This window comes from Macrobrachium nipponense, chromosome 1 (assembly GCF_015104395.2).
Source record: "Macrobrachium nipponense isolate FS-2020 chromosome 1, ASM1510439v2, whole genome shotgun sequence".
Taxonomy (NCBI): domain Eukaryota; kingdom Metazoa; phylum Arthropoda; class Malacostraca; order Decapoda; family Palaemonidae; genus Macrobrachium; species Macrobrachium nipponense.
The window spans coordinates 106907528-106927849 of record NC_087200.1 but is presented as its reverse complement, the minus strand read 5'-3'; the positions used below and the strand labels follow the sequence as shown (position 1 = coordinate 106927849).

The window sequence follows — 20322 nt, the reverse complement described above, 5'->3', positions numbered from 1 at the left end:
TGAAGAGTGGTCAAACGCCGATCATCTACGCCAGTCTTTTCTTAGCCACCTGGGCGAGAGTTGTGTTTTCCTCTCTTGGCCTTTTCCCGGTTCGTTGCCCGTTTCGTTTCCTTTAGTGTGTATGTGTGTGTTTTTACTTGGTATTATGGCTTCTTCTGCTCCTTCTCGGCATCAGCGTATGTGCCCCAGAATTCCTGGATTCCCGTGTTCTCATTTTTTGGCTTCGTCAGAGACAGACCCTCACATCACATGCATAGGTGTTGTTCGAATTTTTGTACAATTACGAATCCTTGTACGGAATGCCGGGCATGGCCTAAGGAGCAGTGGAGGAAGTTTTATGGTAAGAGGGAACATCAGAGAATCTCCACTCTTCCTACTTGAGAGGGCTTTGCTCCTATTCCCGATGTTTCGTCTTCCGCAGTAGTCAACCCCCATAGTAGCGTTGTCCCTGCATCTCCTTCCCTTTCTTCCATTGATTCGTCGATGGAAGTATCGGGAGGTTGCCAGGGTATTTTTTGTCATGTAGCCCCCTCCTTCTCAGGAGCTTTTCGGTTCCCGAGAAGGGTGAGGTTTTTTCATCATTCTCTTCTCTTCCAGAGTCGGAGGCGTCCAAAATGGTGGCGATTTGGAAGACGCTTGGGCTAGGGGGTACCCCATCCTTGGGGGGGTTGCTAGCGGATTTTGTGGAGGCTCGCACTCCCCCTTCCCGGTCCAGCCAGGCCATCCCCCCTCCTCCCGGCCTCGCCTCGGCGGGTGGGAGCAGTCGGCCATCTTATATTGCTCCGCCGGTGTCTGCCGTCGCTTTGTATCGGAGTGAAGCCCCCGTTGATGATGTCATGGGGTCCATCTTTGCGTATTCCTCCGCCAGTGCCGTCTCTTTCCCCCTTGAACAGAGGGGAAGCCGTGACGTCACTCTCATCGATGACGTATCTCCCATTCGCTTCCTCTGATCCACCTCGCTTAGCCGCGACATCATCACTGCCGCCCAATTCGGAGCCTTCTCTGGCACATCAGTCTGAGGTCATATGCCAGGCAGTGCTTCAGAGGCTGGACACTATTGGATGTGAAGTTGGCTGCCTTATTGGTTGGGAGGACTGGTAGGAAACGTGTTGCTTCGTCCCCGCCCTTCCGAGAAGAGTGCGCTTGAGAAGCTAGTGCTGTCCTCCTCTCCCTCTTCCCCCTCTATGCCTCGTCGGCGTATTAAGCGTTGGAAGGCTAAGGACTTTGCCCTTCCTTCGCCGTCGAGGAGGAATAACGCGGGACATGTTCCCGAGAGTGCTGTGGTTTCGGGCAGTGTTAGTGATTTGTGTTCTGCAGGGGTTGCTTCGCCGCCGAATCTTGAACGTGCAACCACCCCACCCCCCGTTCTGTCCTTGCACATCGCGAGTGTGTTGCAACCTCCCCTGCCCGTGCATGTGATGTTAGTGCTCCTTCTTCTCCAAGGCCTATTCGCCACTGTAAAGACCTGAAGGCGCCTGTCAAGAGGTCGAAGGTAGTGAGCACGGAGGTGGTGCAGCCGGAGTGTTGCCTGCCTCTCTAACTGGTGCTTCCAAGACTTAGACTATAAGGGATTCTCCGTCAATCTCGAGTGGTCGAGTTTCCCATCCCCATCTCACGTACGTAACGGCCGCCACGCCCTTGTCCGGTCATGGACGTCTGGAGACACCTGTTGAAGTAAGTGATGTGCCTAGTGTTACAGTGGGTCCGTCTCGGAGGCTGACGCTTGGACCCAGCCCAGATAGGTTAGTAGGGGTTTCAGACTGTTTAGCTGCTAACCCTTCTGTGAATTTTGGTGAAGAAGGCGCGTTAGAAGAGCCTACCACCATCCTTCTCGTCGTCGTCGTCCAGTGCCAGAGTAGGAGGGAGGGCGGGGACACGCAGGAGTTTCTGTCTTCCTTTTCGGAAGTTGTTGATCTCATTCGTGGGTTCAACAATTTGGAAAGAAGGACTCAGGCTCAGTCGTCTTACACTCCTTCTTGCTTGGAAGCCTTGGTGGGAGCTACTCAGGACCCCAAATCATCTCTTTTAACTGATGTTGTCGGGGCACATTCAGTCGGTCTTGCAGAAGGTTAACGCCTTTGTTTCTAGAGGCTCTAGAGGCTCTACCAAACTACTACCCCACCTCTCACAAGACATAGGAAGTACTATGCTACGAGCTTTGCGTTTTTGTTGTTACGCCACCTTAACCCAGACGTCATTCGCCTGAAGCCGGGTTTGACTTTGGAACAGGTGAGGTCAGTGGCTCCGTCTTGTCTCCTGCAAGACTCCTTAGCTTTGGAATGTACAGCGGCCTCCATGTTGCAGACGGTTTCTTGGCTGGACCTCTGGTATGTGGTGATTGCCAAGATAGCTTCTGACAGGTCCCCTGAAGGGTTAGTGAGTGCTGCCTCGCTTGCCAGTCTATTGCAGTCCGGGGGCAAGGCGTTTTCTTGTTTGGCTCACCTCAATGCTAATTTATGGGCTAATCTTTTTTCTTCTGGTTAGGAGGGACCCGGCTTTTGTCTAGGATGGAGAGGTCGCTTGACACCAAGTCTTTGCTGGCCTTGAGGAACGGTGATCTGTTGGAGTCACAATTCTTGTTTCCACGGACAGAACTCAAAAATGCGATAGACCGACGCCGGGCTGACACCAAGGACCGAGTGGTGCACCAAGCCGTGTCTAAATCAGAGGCCCGCCCTCGGAGACGTCCGGCCCCTCCTCCTCCCCTGGTCCAGCAGCAGTCAAGGAGATCGTCGCCTGGTAGGCCATCGAGGGGGACCTCGAGTTTGGCAGGGCCTTCTCGTTTGACACAGCCCAAGTCTCAAAATCAACGCCCCTTTCGCTCTTGTTCCTTTAAACCAAGAAGAGGCCCCAGGGGCAGAGGTCAAGGGGGCCGTCGGTTAGATTGGGGGCGCCCTCTCCCCCTCTCCTGCGCCACAGGTGGGGGGTTTGCCTGGCCGGCCATTGGGCCAAGTGGCAGAGTTATGGGGCGGAGAAGTGGGTGGTAGATGTCCTTTGGGTGGGATACCTGTTGCCATTCAACTTCTCTCCTTTGTCAGACAAGCCGCAGCTCAGGAAGACGTATCCCCCAGATTCTTCTGAAGTTCTGTTCTCTTCAGGAGGAAGTGCAGAAAATGCTGGACAAGGATGCGATAGAGGAAGTATCGGCTTCATCAGGAAGACACGGTTCAAGATGGAGACCCCGCGCTCGGTGTTGGCAGCTGTGACGGAAGGCGACTTCGTGTTGTCAATAGATTTGAAGGACGCATACTTCAAAATCCCTGTTCATCCCACGTCCAGGAAGTTCCTTCGCTTCTCTCTGGCGGACAAGATCTTCGAGTTCAAAGTCTTGTTCTTTGGGCTGACGACAGCCCCTCAAGTGTTCACAAGGGTCATCTCTCTCGTGTCAAGTTGGGCCCATGCTCAGGGGATCCGTTTGCTGAGGTACCTTGACTATTGGTTGGTCTTGGCAGTTTCCAAGGAGAAGCTGCTGCAAGACAGGGATCGTCTTCTTCGGTTCTGTCTGGACCTGGGCATATTAGTCAACCAGGAAAAGTTGAACCTCGTACCCAGTCAAAGGATTCTTTACCTGGGCATGGTCATCGATACGACAGTGGCAAGAGTTTTCCCGTCGGATGAGAGATTGGAGAAGTTGCGGGCTTTGTGGCGCGCAACTTCCTGTCAAAGTCGCATCAGTCGGCTCATCAGTGGCAGGTTCCTTTGGGAGTGCTATCTTCCCTGGAGAAGGTGGTCCCTCATGAGCGTCTTCATCTTCGGTCTCTGCAATGGAGACTGGGGAAATTCTGGTCTCTGGCGGGGGACTCTCCCCTGTTTATGGTCCCACTGTCTTTGAAAGTGAGAGAAGACCTTCGTTGGTGGTTGGACGACCAGAATTTATTGAGGGCGTCCCTCTGCGTTCTCTCCCTCGCAGGTTGGGGCGCGCACTTAGGTGGCCTCATCGCTTCAGGCGTTTGGGGTTTGGAGGACAAGCAGCAGCATATCAACGTTTTGGAGTTGAAGACGGCTTTCTTGGGTCTGAAGGAGTTACGGGGGATGGTAGAGGGTCAATCTGTTGTTCTCATGTCGGACAACACCACGGTGGTAGCCTACATGAACAAACAGGGAGGCCTGGTTTCTCAGCAACTTCATGCCTTGACCGTCGAGCTTCACCAGTGGGCAATCTGCAATTCAATAGAGCTCTCAGCCAGGTATATCCCAGGGAAACAGAACGTGGTCGCAGACAAACTCAGTCACCGGGATCAGATCCTAGGCACAAAGTGGTCCCTTCATCAAGTGGTGGCAGACAAGCTTCCAGATTTGGGGGAGACCCATGCTGGACCTTTTCACTACACGCTACAACAGGAAGCTGGAGGTGTTCTGTTCAGTGGTCCCAGATCCCTTAGCATTGGCAGAAGACGCATGCCAACATCCCTGGGACAACCTGGAGGTGTATGCCTTCCCTCTGTTTTGTTTGATTCATCAGGTTCTGAACAGGCTGATGAGTTCACATGGTCTCAGAATGACTTTGGTAGCCCCTCTGTGGCCTCAGGCGGAATGGTTTCCAGATCTGCTGTAGTTGTTGTCGGAGATTCTGAGGGAGATTTCCCCTTGGCGGCATCTCCTGTGTCAGCCCCATGTAGAAAGGTTCCACCAGTCGGTAGAATCCCTGTCTCTTCACGGTTGGAGGCTATCAACTATCTCCTCCGAGAGAGAGGCTTTTCTCAGAAATCAGCTGGGCACATGTCCAGCAGTTTACCAAGGCAAATGGGCGATCTACTGTGATTGGTGTCGTAAACGGGGTTTTTCTCCACTTGCGACCTCTATTCAGCGAATAGCAGACTTTTTAACTTTCCTCAGAGACGAAAAACCTTTGTCCGTTTCCACTATTAGAGGCTACAGGGCGGCACTGAGTTTGGTGTTACGCCTGAAGGGTATCGAAAGCTCCTCTTCCCCGGAACTTTCCCTGCTAGTTAAGGGGTTTGAGCAGTCGAGTTCTCCTAGAGAGCTCAAGCCTCCAACATGGGATGTTTCCTTGGTGCTTAAGATAGCTTAAACTAAGAGTCCATATGCGCCCTTGCATCGCTCATCTGACAGGAACCTGATGCTCAGACAGTTTTCCTTTTGGCTTTGGCATCTTCCAAAAGGGTAGGAGAGCTCCACGGTCTGAGTTATGAGGTGAAGCACACCAGGGGTTGGAAGTCAGTGTCCTTTGAATTTGTCCTGGAATTCGTGGAGAAGACCCAAAATCCCTTGGTGCATGATGACAGGTTCGCTTTGTTTTCCATTCCAACACTGACTGACTTTGTGGGTGGTGATGGTCAAGAGCTTTTGTTGTGCCCTGTCCGGGCCCTGCGTTGCTATCTTAAAAGGACTCGGCACCTTAGACCAGAATGCTGCAGACTTTTTGTTAGTACAGGCCGTACAAAGAAAGAGGTGTCTAAGAATACTATCTCTTTTTGGATACGGGAAGCCATCAGACAGGCATACTTGACTCTTGATGATTCCATCACCATGTCTGTGCAGGCCAGAGCACATGACGTTAGGGGTATTGGTCCGTCGCTGGCTTTCAAAAAGAACTTTGCTGTACATAGAGTGCTGAGCGCTGGTACTTGGTTACGCCAGTCCACGTTCACCTCCTTCTATCTTAAGGATGTTGCCTACAGATCTATGGACATGTTTTCCCTGGGTCCTGTGGTGGCTGCCCAACAGGTTGTGTAACTCATAGTTGCCCTTAACGGGGCACTTTTGTATCTTACCTAAGATGATTGTGTGGATGAGAGAATGAGTGAGTTGGCTGGTCTCCTTCTTTCTCTTGTACCTTTCCTTCTTCCTTCGGGCGGTTTAAGGAATTGACATGTCATTTGCTGGTCTGGTCTGATACAGGTGAGTGAGGTAGCCATACTGGTAGTGTGGTCGTGTAATATATAATATCTTACCCACTATTTAGTAACATAGGCTCCACTCCTGGGCAAGGAGGAGTTGGGAGTACTACAAACCCTAGTGCCTTGGCCCCCTCAAAGTGAGACCACCTTGACGTGGTGAGGGGGCTCTTGAACCCCTGGAATTTGTTCCCGGGTTTGAGTCCAAGAGTCTCATGTATTTAAAATATTATAAAGGGATTTTGACGAAGGAAAAATCTATTTTTGGGGAAGACCTGTGTCGCCCGGTGAAAAAGTTCGTGTAGCTACTTTTCTAAGTATAAATAGATTCTAAATATACCAGAGAAAAAAGCTAGCATGCTATGCTGAGGTTACTACCCTCGCTCAGCACCCAAAGGGTGTCGGGTATAAAGTACAAGGCGAGTGGAAGCCACTATTCACAGGTTTTTTGCCAATTAGAAGATTCCTTTCCAAAATCCCTCTCACGGTAAGAGCCATTGCAACGGTTACTCCTCCTTCCTCGCTCTCGCTACTACTACGCGACTCGCGCACCACCTGCATTCCTGGAATAGACATCCTAGCTTGTATTGGTTAAGGGTGGGGAAAGAAAAATAGCAGGGCTGGGTTCATTTTTTCGGCCGGGCGACACAGGTCTTCCCCAGAAATATATTTTTCCTTCGTCAAAATCCCTTTTCTGGGTTCGACCTGTGTCTGCCGGTGAAAAGGTATTAGAGAATCCCCATCCAAGCTCAATGGATACCAAATAAATATATAAAAAGGGGTTAATGAAACCTAAGGTTCATTTAAAGAATAATTTTTAATGCATAATGAGGTAGGAATTTATTTACTTACTAATTTTACTAGGACTTAAACTATGGCTTAGAACTAGTAATAATAAAATAATATAATACGGTTTTTAAGCATGGTATCTGGAAAAATATACAGGGTATGTACAGACAGATCCATTAAGCAATTATGGGCTCAACACTATATACATGTTCCAGTGGCAGGATGACAACCAAACCGTCATGACCCGGGGGAGAGAGGTTTGGTAGGGAATACGAGCGAGGCAGGTAGGAAGGAAAGAGGAGATTAAGGGAAGGAAGTGGACCAAAGGTTAAGGAAAGGATGTTTAGACAAAGATTCAGCCATTCAAGGGAGACTATGCTCCTGCAGCAACTGCTTGAAATTTAAGGACCTCTAGGTTTCTTAGTGTCGTTTAAAAACTGCTGGAGATTTCCAACCCATATATTTCTTCAGGTTGTGAAAGTAGTTAATGGAGGTAGCCACTGCTCGGATATCATGGACGTGTGGGATTGAATCCGGATTTGCCTGTTTAATAAAGTAGAGTATTTGTTGTCTAATACCTTTAAGAGAAATCGTACCACCTTTCTCTCTTATGAAAAGGGGGCCTGAAGATTTTTTGGATGTTCTGGCTAAGAAGGATTTAAGGGTAGTGACAGGGCACAATGATGTGTCCTGTGTCATATGGATGATTTTCCATGGAGCCCATCTGTTTTGTGGGTCCTCATTTTTAGCCAAGAACCTCCGATCTGGGGATAGTAATACTTCCCCCGAACGGGAGGAATTCTGTATGGTCTGGATTCCTAGAGAGAGCCGAGAGTTCAGATATTCTGGCATGGCCATTAGGAATAAAGTTTTTCTAAGCAGAGTTATATAAGAGCATGACTCATTATTGGTGTCTGAGGCTAATTTGAGTACGTCATTCAAAAAACTAAGAGACCGTATGAGGGCGGTCCGTTGGTCTCAGGCGGGCACATGCTCTTGGAATGGAGAAGTATGCATCTGACAAGTTAATATTAAAGCCAACCTGAAAAATCTTTTTTAAGGCTGACTTGATTGTCGTAATGTTACTAGCGGCTAGGCCTTTCTCAAATAGAGTTCTTAAGAACGAAATTGCCAGATTCATGGTCATTTTATGAGCAGCTGAGGCTTTTAGAAATTTGGCCAACTTCTTGACTGCTGAATCATATTGCCTGAGCGTTGATTCTCTTTTATCTGATTCTATAAATAAAATATTAAGTGGATCGATACTAGCGTCCTTTTGGGCTGCAAACTTCATGAAGTCCATAAAGTTAGGGCACTCAGAATTCTTGAGGAAGCTGACACAGTCCGAGTTTGTACTATCTGTGTCAGTTCTGGACAAGGGATCCATTTGGGTCGGAGCTTCAGTTCTAGAAGCGGAAACCAGTTGCTCTTTGGCCAGTTGGGTGCCACTAATGCTACTTGTCCTGTGAAAGATCGTAGCTTGTGCAGGACCTTCATCAGAAGATTCACCGGTGGAAATAGATAAATCTTCTGCCAATTGTTCCAATCTATGGACATCGCATCTGTGGCGTAAGCTAGAGGGTCTAGGTTGGGTGCCACATAACACGGTAGTTTGTGGTTGGATTCTGTGGCGAATAGGTCTACTTGAAGGTCCGGGATTTGATTGCAAAGCCACCGGAATGACTTCCTGTCCAGGGACCATTCCGACTCTAGCGAGGTTGTCCAGGAAAGTTTGTCTGCAATAACATTCTTTACTCCTGCCAGGTGAGTTGCTGACAATTAGCACGTGATTTAGATTGCTTGACCTCCTCTGTTTATGCAATGTACCACCACTAGGCTGTCCGAGACTACTCTCACATGACTGTTCCTGGCCGGAGTTGGTCGTTTTAAGGTCAGGAAAACTGCCATGGCTTCTAGAACATTGATGTGGAACTGGCGGAACATATCCGACCATGTTCCCTGTACTTTCTTGTATTGTGAATATCCTCCCCAGCCACTCAGTGACGCGTCCGTATGGATGGTTAGAGACAGCGGAGGGAATTGCAGTGGTACTGACTTGGCCAGATTTCTGTGTTTCGTCCATGGACGAAGCCTCTTTGTCAGAATAGGTGGAATTACTGAAATCTTGTCCCTGAGATTGATGTTGGCTCTCTTTCTCCAGACTCGATTGATGTCCTTCAATCTGGCTTTTAATAGGACGTCTGTTACTGACGCGAACTGTATTGAACATAGGATTCTCTCTTGGGTACGCCGAGACGCCTTTTTGTTCTTGAGGAACTGCTATCTCCTTGGCCTTCTTGGGTGGAAGAGATAGCTTGTGTCTTATTAGGTCCCATTGGATTCCCAACCATTGGAAGCGGGAAGCCGGAACCAGCCAAGATTTTTCCTTGTTTATCTGGAAGCCCAAAGATTCCAAGAATTCTATCACTTTGGCTGTCGATTTGCGGCACTCTTCGACTCTGGCTGCCCAAATGAGCCAGTCGTCTAGATAGGCTACTAACATAACCTCTTGAGTTCTTAGTTCCTGGACTATTGTCTCTCCTAGTTTGGTGAATATCCTGGGCGTGATATTGAGCCCGAACGGCATGACTGAATGAGTAAGCCTTGTTTCCTAGCCTGAAGCCTAGGTACGGAGAGAAGTTCCTTGCTATTGGAACATGATAGTAAGCGTCTGTAAGATCTATAGAGGTGGTGATGGCCCCACGGGGAAGTAAGGTCCGCACCTGCGAGACTGTCAACATGCGGAACTTGTCACAATGAATGTATGAGTTGAGACAGGACAAGTCCAGAATCACTCTTCTTTTGTCTGAGTCTTTCTTCCGTTGGTATCTGATAAAATTCTATTGGCGGAGCTGGTCCTTTCTCCCGTTTCCACCCCAGACCTTTGGAGACTATACTGTGGGCCCATGGACTGAAGGTCCAATGGTCCCGGAAGAGATATAATCTCCTCCTACCTGCGGGCTCTTACTGATTGACTGCAGGTCTGTTACCTCTACCTCCCCAGAAACCTCTACCCCTTGGTCTGCCTCGTAGCCGGGAGCCACTTCTGGCCCTGCTACTTCCTGCATGCCTGCTGTAGCTGCGAAATGAATCCCTTGCTTCATAGGCGGGGTTAAGGGCTGGGAAGGTTATAATAGCTGTGGAGGTTGAAGGCTGTTGGGCCAGCGGAGTTTGCAGTAAGACAAACTTCTGCTGTGGCTGAGCCTTCGATGTCGAAGGCTTACCATCTTGTGAGACCAGAACCGCTTGAACAACTGTTTGCAGATGGGAGGCCTGGTAAGGATTGAATCTCCTTGGCTTCTTCTTGGGTCTGGTTTGATGTCCGGGGGTCTCAAACTGGAGGCTCTGGTTGGCTCTGGCTGCCTCTCAAGAGACGCTATTAACCTCATCTTGCGGGAACAGGTTTTCTCCCCAGATTGAGGATTTTATTAGCCTATTAGGCTCATGCCTTATGGAGGCCCGCCAGGACATACTTCCTGCAAGCTCGCCTTGCCATCCCAAAGTCGTAGAGGTCCGACTGGAAAGTCTGTAGTACTTTTCGTCACAACCTGGAACACCTGTTCGTTTCGGTATGTGGTAGCTAGCAACTTCGCCATAGTGACGGAGTTGATAGATCTTCCTAGTCTTGTCCTTGCTTCAAATTCCGCCTTGATTAAATGGTCCGGAATTTTAGGCAGCCTCTCGGAGAATAAAGTAGAAGCGCAATCCGGTTCAAGTTTACCTGATGTAAACGTGGCCGGGGCTTCGTTCCAGAATTCCTTACTTGCGGGGAAGAGAAGAGAGGTAGCCTCTGTCTCTTTTAGTACTGGTAGGGGTTTGTCCTCTGCTACTGCTTGCAAAGTTAGTTCCGCTACCTTGTCTGTACAGGGCGACGGAACCTCGTCTGGGGTCACAAACATGGTGAAGGTACCCTTGTGTGGCGTCAACCTAGTATTGACGCAGTCCCAGTCGGTGAGGGTGCTCGCCCAAACAGCTTGGGCTTGGTCCCTAGGGAAGATCATTGTCTCCTTCGGGACCTTGTCTACTCTAACAGGTGCGTGTTCCGCTAGTCTGAGAAATCCGAGAAAAAGAAAATATTTTGGAGCCCACCCCCTGGAAGAGCTCAAAGTCCTCCACGGACGGGTTCGCACCCTTCAATTGTTAACTTCCCATCCGAAAATGGGGCATGTAAAGCTAACCGCCACGGGTTGTTCTTATGAAATGGTGGTAGCTTTGACGCATCCGGCACTGACATAGCCAGCGCCGGGGATCCGGGGTGGAGAAATCCGGTCATCATATCTTCCAGGGGCCTGATCCTCTCGGCCACCAAAAATGTTGTAGCCTGGCCGGAGATGTCAGAGCCCAAGGCGAGTCGTAACGACTCAAACCTTTCATCAACTGCTTCCCTAACCTTCGACATTAGAAGGTTAGCGAACGTCTCATGATCGAAACCAGACTCCGTCGCCTTGGATCTGGCGGACTTGGCTCTCGACCCCTTGGGGGGATAGAATCCTTGGCAGCAGGCGACTCAGCTGACGAAGTCGACGGCCGTGGGGCCGTAGATGACTCAGTCGCCGCTGACAGAGCTGGTTTTGCTCCCTTTGGCAGGGATTTCGGTTTTACCGATTTGATCTTGGGAACAACCGAAAACGATCCTTCCCAAGTACATGTTGGGCTTAGAGAAGCCCAGGAAGAAGAGGAAGAAGAAGAAGGAGTAGGACTAAGGAGACTCCCTGCCTCACTTACCTCCCCACCTACCTCCTCCTCAATGGTCATGGGTTCGGTGTGGATGCTGATGGCCCCCACCTCTCCTGCCATCAAGTCCTCCTGCTCCTCCGGAAGGGGCGTCGTCTCTGCCCGGATGTCTGCTATTATAGGGGCGGCCACCTGCGCAGGAACAGACGTCGATGGGGACTCCTTGAACAGAAGGGAGCCCAGACTTGAGTCGAGTACATACGCACATTTTCATATATAAAACTTTATGTAACGGCTAATTTAAAATGGTGCAAACATTACCACAATCGCATGTATGATTTTTTCGGAAGAGTTACCGCGCGGATGTAAAGAAAATGTTATTTTTTTCATAAATTCACCATAAATCGAAATATTGTGCTAAAGGCTTCCAATTTGTTGCCAAATGAAGGTAAATGATTGAATATTTCTAGAATATACACGTTTTAGCTTACAATTTCGTTTTTTGACCATTTCGGTAGAATCCAAGTTGACCAAAGGTTGAAAATTTGTCACTTATCATTTTTTATATGAAAATATTTCAAAATTGATAAAAGCTACAACCATGGGTTGTTTTTAGTTGTATTGTGCATGAAATTGCGCACATTTCCATATATAAAACTTTATGTAACGGCTAATTTTAAAATGGTGCAAACATTACCACAATCGCATGTATGATTTTTTCCGGAAGAGTTACCGCGTGGGCGTAAGGAAAAAGTTTTTTCATAAATTCACCATAATCTAAATATAGTGCTAGAGACTTCCAATTAGTTGCAAAATGAAGGTAAATGATTGAATATTACTAAAATATAAGAGTTTTAGCTTACAATTGCTTTTTTCTACCATTTCGGTAGAGTCAAAGTTGACTGAAGGTTGAAATTTTGGCACTTATCGTTATTTATATGAAAATATCTCAAAACTGATAAAAGCTACAATCATGAGTATTTTTTTGTTGTATTCTACATAAAAATGCGCACATTTTCATATATAATACTCCATGTAATGGCTAATTTAAAATGGTAAAAAAATTATGTCAAAGTGACGAAATAATTTCCGAGATGTGTCACAGATACTTTTTAATGCGGCAAGAAAGAAATTCGCGCTTGCGTGCCTGCGTAATGATTTTAAACAAAACAACACCTTGATCCGTGAACTCCCAGCATCCCCCAAGGCGCGTGATTCAAGAGTTTTCGGCTGGTAGGCCTAAAAGTATTTTTCCGCAAATTTTTAAAAAAACTTTTGTATGTCGACATAAAATACGTCCAGTCGGCACCCGAGAGACAAAAAATGTCAACGTAAAATACGTCCAGTCGGCGTTTAAGGGTTAATAGAGGTGGCCACAGCTCGGATATCATGGACGTGGGATTGAATCCGGGTTGGCTTGTTTGATAAAGTAGAGTATTTGTTGTCTAATACCTTTAAGGGAAATAGTGCCGCCTTTTTCTCTAATGAAAAGAGGACCTGACGATGCTGTGGAAGTTCTGGCTAAGAAGGATCTAAGTGTAGTGACAGTGCACAATGATGTGTCCTGTGTCAAAGGGATGATTTTCCATGGAACCCATCTATTTTTTGGGTCCACATTCTTAGCCAAGAAACTTCGACCTGGGGATAGTAACAATTCCCCTGACGGGAGGAATTCTGTGTGGTCTGGATGTCGTGAGAGAGCCGAGAGTTCAGATATTCTAGCGCCTGAGGCCATAGCCACTAGGAAAAGGAGCATGTTTCATTGTTGGTTTCTGAAGTCAGTTTGAGAACATCATTTAGAAACCAAGTGACCATATGAGGGCGGTCTGTAGGTCTCAGGCGAGCACATGCTTACGGAATGGAGGAAAAGTATGTGTCTGATAGATCAATATGAAAGCCAATCTGAAAAATTTTCTTCAAGGCTGACTTGATTGTTGTAATAGTACTGGCGGCTAGGCCTTTCTCGAACAGGGTTCTGAAGAATGAAATTGCCAGATTAGTAGTCATTCTGTGGGCCTGTGATTTCTTCAGGAATTTGGCCAACTTTCTGACAGCTGAATTGTATTGCCTGAGAGTTGAATCTCTTTTATCTGATTCTACAAACATAATGTTACATTGATCGATACTCGCACCCTTTTGGGCCGCAAACTTCATGAAGTCCATAAATTTAGGGCATTCAGAATTCTTGAGGAAGCTGACACAGTCTGAGTTTGTACTGTCTGTGTTAACTTCAGGCGAGGGATCCGTTTGGGTTGGAGCTTCATTTCTAGAAGAAGCGGAAACCAGTTGCTTTTTGGCCAATTGGGTGCCACCAATGCCACTTGACCTGTGAAGGACCGTAGCTTGTGCACGACCTTCATCAGAAGATTCACCGGAGGAAATATATAAATCTTCTGCCAGTTGTTCCAGTCTATGGTCATTGCGTCTGTGGCATAGGCCAGAGGGTCCAGGTTGGGTGCTACGTAACATGGCAGCTTGTGATTGGATTCTGTGGCAAATAGATCCACCTGAAGGTCCGGGATTTGGTTGTAAATCCATTGGAATGAGCTCTTGTCCAGGGACCACTCTGATTCTAGTGAAGTAGTCCTTGGCAGTGCGTTTGCTATCACGTTCTTGACTCCTGCCAGACGGGTTGCTGACAGGTGCCAGTGATTTACTGCTGCTAATGAAAATATTGCAATCAGCACGTGATTCAGATTGCTTGACCTGGAACCTCCTCTGTTTATGCAGTGTACCACCACCAGACTGTCCGAGACTATCCTCACATGGCTGTTCCTGGCCGGAGCCAGACGTTTTAAGGTTAGGAATACTGCCATTGCTTCCAGTACATTGATGTGAAACTGGCGGAACGTCTCCAAACATGTTCCTTGAGTCTTTTTGAACTGCGAGTATCCCCCCAACCACCCAGTGATGCGTCTGTATGAATTGTCAAAGACGGCGGAGGGAATTGCAGTGGGACTGTCTTGGACAAGTTCCTGTGCTTCGTTCATGGCCGAAGCCTCTTTATTAGGATGGGTGGAATCACTGAGACTCTTTCTCTGAGATTGATGTTGGCTCTCTTTCTCCAGACTCGATTGATATCCTTCAATCTGGCTTTTAGTAGGACGTCTGTTACCGTTGCAAATTGAAGCAAGCCGAGGATCCTCTCCTGAGTATGACGAGAGGCCCTCTTGTTCTTGAGGAACTGATTTGTAGCTGGCGCTATCTGCTTGGACTTCCTGAGTGGAAGGGACAGTTTGTGTTTTATTAGGTCCCATTGGATTCCCAACCATTGAAAGTGGGAAGCCGGTTCCAGCCGTGATTTTTCTCTTGTTTATCTGGAAACCCAGAAACTCCAGGAAATTTATTACCTGCGGCATTCCTTGACGCTGGCTGCCCAGATAAGCTAGTCGTCTAGGTAGGCTACTAACATGATCCCCTTGGATCTTAGTTCTTGGATTACTGTCTCTCCTAGCTTGGTGAATATTCTGGGTGCAATGTTGAGCCCGAACGGCATCACCCTGAATGAATAAGCTTTGTTTCCTAGCTTGAAGCCTAGGTATGGAGAGAAGTTCCTTGCTATCGGGACATGATAGTAAGCATCTGTAAGATCTATAGAGGTGGTGACGGCCCCACGGCGAAGTAAGGTCTGCACCTGCGAGATTGTTAGCATACGGAACTTGTTGCAAAGAATGTATGAATTGAGTTTTTGACAAGTCCAGAATCACTCTTCTTTTGTTTGATTCCTTCTTTGGAACAGTAAACAGACGCCCTTGAAATTTTAGACTCCTCACCCTCTTTATGGCCTTCTTTTGTAGGAGGTTTTTGGTGTAATCTATCAGGTCCATTGTTGGGATCTGAAAGAAGTTTATGGCTGGTGGGGGCCCTTTCTTCCATTTCCATCCCAGGCCCTTGGAGATTATACTGTGGGCCCATGGACTGAAAGTCCAATGATCTTGGTAGAGATATAACCTCCCTACTACCTGCGGGCTCTCACTGGTTGGCTGCAGGTTTGAAACCTCTGCCTCCTCGAAAACCTCTACCCCTTGAACCGCTTCGTAGTCGGGAGCTACCTCTGGCTCTGCTGCTACCCGCATGCTTGTGATAGCTACGAAAGGATTCCCTAGCTTCATAGGCGGGGTTAAAGGCGGGGGAGGTCATGATGGCTGTCGAGGTCGAGGGTTGTTGTGTAGGCTGAGTCTGCAGTAAAACATATTGCTGCTATGGCTGAGCCTTTGAAGTTGAGGGCTTCCCAACGTGTGATATTGGGAGTGCCTGAACAACTGTCTTGGGTCAAGAGGGATTATAGGTATTGTACCACTTCGCCCTCTTTCTTGATCTAGCTTACTGTCCGGGTGCTTCGAACTTCCGTTTGGGAGGAAGTTCCCCACCTAACCCGAGGCTCTGGTTAGCTCTGGCTGCCTCCCGCAAGACATTATCTACCTCTGACTGAGGGAACAAGCTCGCTCCCCAGATTGATGATTTTATCAACCTGTTCGGCTCATGTCTTATGGAGGCTTCTGCTAAGACAATATTTCTACAATTTCGTCTTGCTAACCCAAATCATACAGGTCTGACTGAAACGTTTGTAATAGGTTTTTTGTCAGAACCTGGAATACTTGTTCGTCTTTATATGTGGAGGGTACCGACTCCATTGAAGTGACGGAGTTGATAGACCTCGCCTGTTCCTACCTTGTCTCAAATTCGGCCTTTGTTAGGTTCTCCGGAAACTTGGGAAGCATGTCGGAGAATAAGGTAGAGGCACAGTCTGGGTCCAGTTTACCTGCCGTAAACGTGGCCGGGGCTTCATTCCAGAATTCCCTACCTGCCGGCAGGAGAAGGGAGGTGGCCTCTGTTTCCTTCAAAGCGGGGATGGGTTTTTCCTCCGCTAAGGCTTACAAGGTTAGCTCTGCCACCTTGTCGGTGCAGGGCGACGGAACTTGCTCCGGGGTCAAAAACATTGTGTATGTGCCTTTATAAGGCGTCAATCTAGTGTTGACGCAGTCCCACTCGGCCATGGTGTGTGCCCAGACAGTTTGGGCTTGTTTCCTTGGGAAGATGACTGTTTCTTTGGGGACCTTATCTACCCTTTACTAGCACGTGTTCGGCTAGTCTAACAAACCTGGGGAAGGGAACTGGAGGCCTTCCGGAAAAAGAAGTTCAAAGTCCTCCAGAGGCCCACACCCTTCAATGGTTAATTTACCATCTACATATGGTGCATGCATAGCAAGCCTCCATGGGTTATTCTTATGGAAGGGGGGAAGCTTAAGGCATCCGGCACCCCCATCGCCAGCGCCGGAGATCCGGGGTGGAGCAAACCGGTCATCATTGCTTGTAGCGGTTTGATCTGCTCGGCCACTATCTCAGAAACTGACTGGCCGGCGGTTTCAGGTCCGGAGGCGCGTCGTAATGACTCAAACCTCTTGTCCACAGCTTCTCTAACCTTCGACATGAGAAGGTTAGCGAGCAATTCGTGATCTATGCCTGACTCCATCGCCTGGGGTTTGGCGGACTTCGGTCTCGATCCCTTTGAGGGGAGAGAACCCTTGGCAGCTGACTTGTCATATGACGTTGACGGCTTTGGGGCCAGAGGTGACTTGGTCGCCGCTGACGGAGTCGGCTTAGGTCCCTTGGGCAGGGATTTCGATTTGACATTTTTTTCTTTGGGACGCATTGACCGTGCGCTGTCCCAAGTACGGGAGGGCTTGGAAAAGCCCAGAAAAGAAGAGGAAGAAGAAGGGGTGGGGCTAAGGAGACTACCTGCCTCACTTACCTCGCCACTTAGCTCCTCCAGGGCCATCGGCTCTACGTGAATGTTGATAGCCGCTACGTTGGCCATCAATCCTTCTTGTTTACCCTCCGTCAAGGGGGCCGTCTCCGCCCGGATGGCGTTGATGGAGACTGCCAGATGAGGTTTCATGGATGCTGAGAGGGAACCCTGGCATCCAGGATGTAGGGGTGACCTGAAGGCGCGTTCTTCCCATAACCGGACACCCAGCGCCTCAGGTCCGTCCTTACGTTCTGGCGGGTTTCTTCAGTCGACTGTCGGAGGAAAGGAAGAATTAACCTTCCCGACGGAGGGGCGGTTTATAAACCATTCTGTTGTTTGACTCAACACATCTGTTTTCATTATGAAAGAGATAGGAGTAAGGTACCTACATGCACATCCAGGAGGAGCAATACCATTTCATAGCATATGGTGCACGCCTCCGGGTGCCAGACCATGTAAGGAGGCTGTCCCTCCTCAGCTACAAAGGGCACCGAGCAGTTAGCGTGTGACCTGCACACTTCGTGCCCGATGGTTTTGCCTAGGGAGGCGGCGCACCCCGGAGACTGGCAGCGCACCTTCTGTAATAGTAATTGCTAATGAGTCTCTGCCTTAAGGAGGGCCGGAGCTCCTCCGACGAAGGCATGCAACTTAAACTAAATAATGTTCAAGTTTTACTCATCAAAGCATTGGAAATTACTGATTTCAGTTTAATTCGCTGAATAATTTAAATCCATGACTAATTTATAACTGCCGGCTCTCTATCTCATTCCAGAGACTAATGCAAGTCTAGTATTTGAGCTCCGGTACTCGCCGAACCTAGGAGGAGGACGGGCCTCAACTCTGTATGGCTGGCCGGACCAGAAGGCTATATGTAAAGTAGGCAATTGCATAGTTTCCAAAGATTGAGAACTTGAGCTACGCAGGCTAGACTCAACGCTCCGGTGGCGGAGTCATAGTGAGTCATTGTCCGTCGGCACCGCAAGGGTCCGTCGTTATTCATTGTATTATCCCTTGAAGCCTAGCTCACTTGTGGTCTCGGACCTCCTTGCCTCTGCCACTGCCCACAGGGTGACCTGAGGCGGCGAATCAAAGAAAAAATTTTTCTCTAACACTGCACACCTCTACTAGGGATAGGAGAGTAGGGCATAAAGCTCTCACTCACTTTCCACAGCATAGGGGGAGGGGCTGGAGAACGAGACCACGAAGCGGTGGAGCTACCTACACACCTCCCAAAGCTACGTCCATCAACCGGCGGAGCCGGAGGACTATAGGTTTGGAATTGTAGTACTCCACTCCTCCCCTTCTCTCAACCCCTTTCTGCCACTTATAGAAACTTAAGCGACCTTTCCTCACTAAGAGTACTGTTATTACAGCGATCTATACGGTTTGGCAGCGCTGAATCGAGTAGTAGGCGAGGGGGGAAGGTGGGGAGGGTTGGGGGGGTGGTCGGAACCCAAAAATGGTGGGGATGGCCTGGTTAACTACCCGACCGGGGATGGCCACCTATCAACGGTTCCTAGGCTACCACTGCAGGGGTGGTAGTGTGACTGAGCCTATGGCTCGTCGTGATTGGTGCAACAACCGGTTGATGTGGCCCCCGACCGAGAGGTATAGCCTACTACTAAAGTTTAAACCCAAAGAGGCTAGGCCTAGGCGATTGATTACCAGACCACTTATAATACAATATATATCGAACAAAGACAATCATGAATATATGTATATACAGTAGTACCTCGAGATACGAAAGGCTCTGCTTACGAAAAACTCGAGATACGAAAGCCAATGCGAAAAATTTTACTGTTCTACATACGAAAAGTTTTCAAGATACGAAAGGTTGTTGCTGTAAAGTCCCGAGATTCACCCGACCACCGAGAACAATTTTAAAACTCCTGCGCCGCCAACTGAGTAAACTCGCCACCATCCTTCCGCTCTCCATTGGTTCCTGATGCTAGTCACCCTATAAGGTCCTGCTCTCCTATTGGTCAACATCTACCCCTTGTGCTTTAAGTATTCTATTGGTGAAAGGATGCTGTAAATTGAAAAACTTATTCATGCAATACATTTAATAAAAAAAAAAATTAGGTAAAGATAGATAAAGAATAGAAATGAATGGTTATGATACTGTTTGGTAGTTTCAGTAGTTGAAGAGATAATGAAAATTTATGGCTTACTGTGTACTAGGAAAAGTGATTGCTTGGCAATCGTTCGATACTCGTAAGTGCTGATGTAAACAGAAGTTTGGAAGAACTTGTTTTTTTTGTTTGTTTATTATAGTTAATGGTTACTTATAATTATTTAAAATGAGTACATGCAATACATTTAATAAAAAAATTGTGAATTAGATATCATAAAATATAAAATAAATCAGACTCCTATCATTGAAGCCAACAAATACGTATTTTTTAGAATTCTTCTTGTTTTAATATTACGTTACGTATATGTTTCATTATGGCTGTCAGTAACTGGTATCTCCATTAGGTAAAGATAGAATAAAGAATAGAAATGAATGGTTATTATACTGTTTGGTAGTTTCATTAGCTAAAGAGAGATACTAATGAAAATTTATGGCTTACTGTGTCCTAGAAAAAGTGATTGCTTGGCGTTCATTCGGTACTTGTAAGAGCTGAATGTAAACAAACGATTGGAAGGTTTTTTGTTTGTTTGTTTGTGTATTATAGTTAATGATTAATTAATAATTATTTGAAATGAGTACATACTGATTATTTATACATTTTATTGGCATATTCTAAGCTTTTAGCTCTTAGGTTTAGATGTCAGAATCATAGACTAGGCTACAATAGCAACCGCTAACATAGGGTAGGCTTATTGCTAAGGGACATATGCTAAAGTCCTAATATATGCAGTAAAAATGGGGTTGAACATTACATGCAGTTGAATATTACTCAAGTATGTACAGTATTTTGCCTTTTTGGAGTCATATTTCTTCCATCGGATCGGCGTCGTAACCCTAGAACATGTGTTGTAGGCCTGGAAATATAATTTACTGGGGTGTTTTTGTAGGGCTTGGAACGGATTAGGCATTTTACATGTAAAATGCCGTTCAAGATACGAAAAACTCATGATACGAAGGGCGCCTCGGAACGGATTAATTTCGTATCTCGAGGTACCACTGTACTTGATGCTGCAAGGCGAGGAAAGACAGGCCCCTTACTGTGATCATTGTCGTTCTCTGGTCACAGTCCGTCATCTGCTAACTGAATGCCGTAAATTCAAAAGAAATCGAAGATCCAA

At 47.6% G+C, this 20322-nt stretch overlaps 1 protein-coding gene across 1 annotated transcript in view; it reads right to left on the bottom strand.

Moving 5' to 3' along the window:
• The window catches only part of LOC135218899 (notchless protein homolog 1-like), a 202447-nt gene that overhangs the window by 140677 nt on the left and 41448 nt on the right, over positions 1–20322 (bottom strand).